A 476-nucleotide genomic window follows, 5' to 3' on the forward strand; every position below is an offset into this window, starting at 1 on the left:
GTCTTGTATCAATTGGTCAGCAGATGGTAGATGCGCTTGTATCCCTCCAGCATTGACTAGAGCAGGAGTCTCCAACCTTGGCAATTTTAAGACTTTATCTTACTAAAACTCCCAGAATTCCTCAGCCAGCAAAGCGAGTTGAAGTCCACAAGTCTTAAAGTTGCCAAGGTTGGAGACCCCCGGACTAGAGAACTCTGCTAATTCCGCACATCTTAAAAAGTTGCCAACTCTGGGGTGGAAAACTGTAAATTAACCTCTACGGCGAGAAAAACGATTGCTTCTTTTTCGAGCCTAAATGAAAACCACACAACTTTTCAAGAAATGTAAACTCCTTATTATCTCTATGCACCGCCGCGGGCATCCAAGCCCACTGCCATGTCCACCAGACTTTCTATGCCGTACAGAATTCCCCTTCGCATGGGTCAACCGCAGGCTCCTCCCCCTGTCTCAACAGACATAAAATGGCTCCACCTCAC

This window comes from Notechis scutatus, chromosome 4, assembly GCF_049901735.1.
Source record: "Notechis scutatus isolate UNSWTSFEM ecotype Mainland chromosome 4, rNotScu1.2, whole genome shotgun sequence".
Classification (NCBI taxonomy): Eukaryota; Metazoa; Chordata; class Lepidosauria; order Squamata; family Elapidae; genus Notechis; species Notechis scutatus.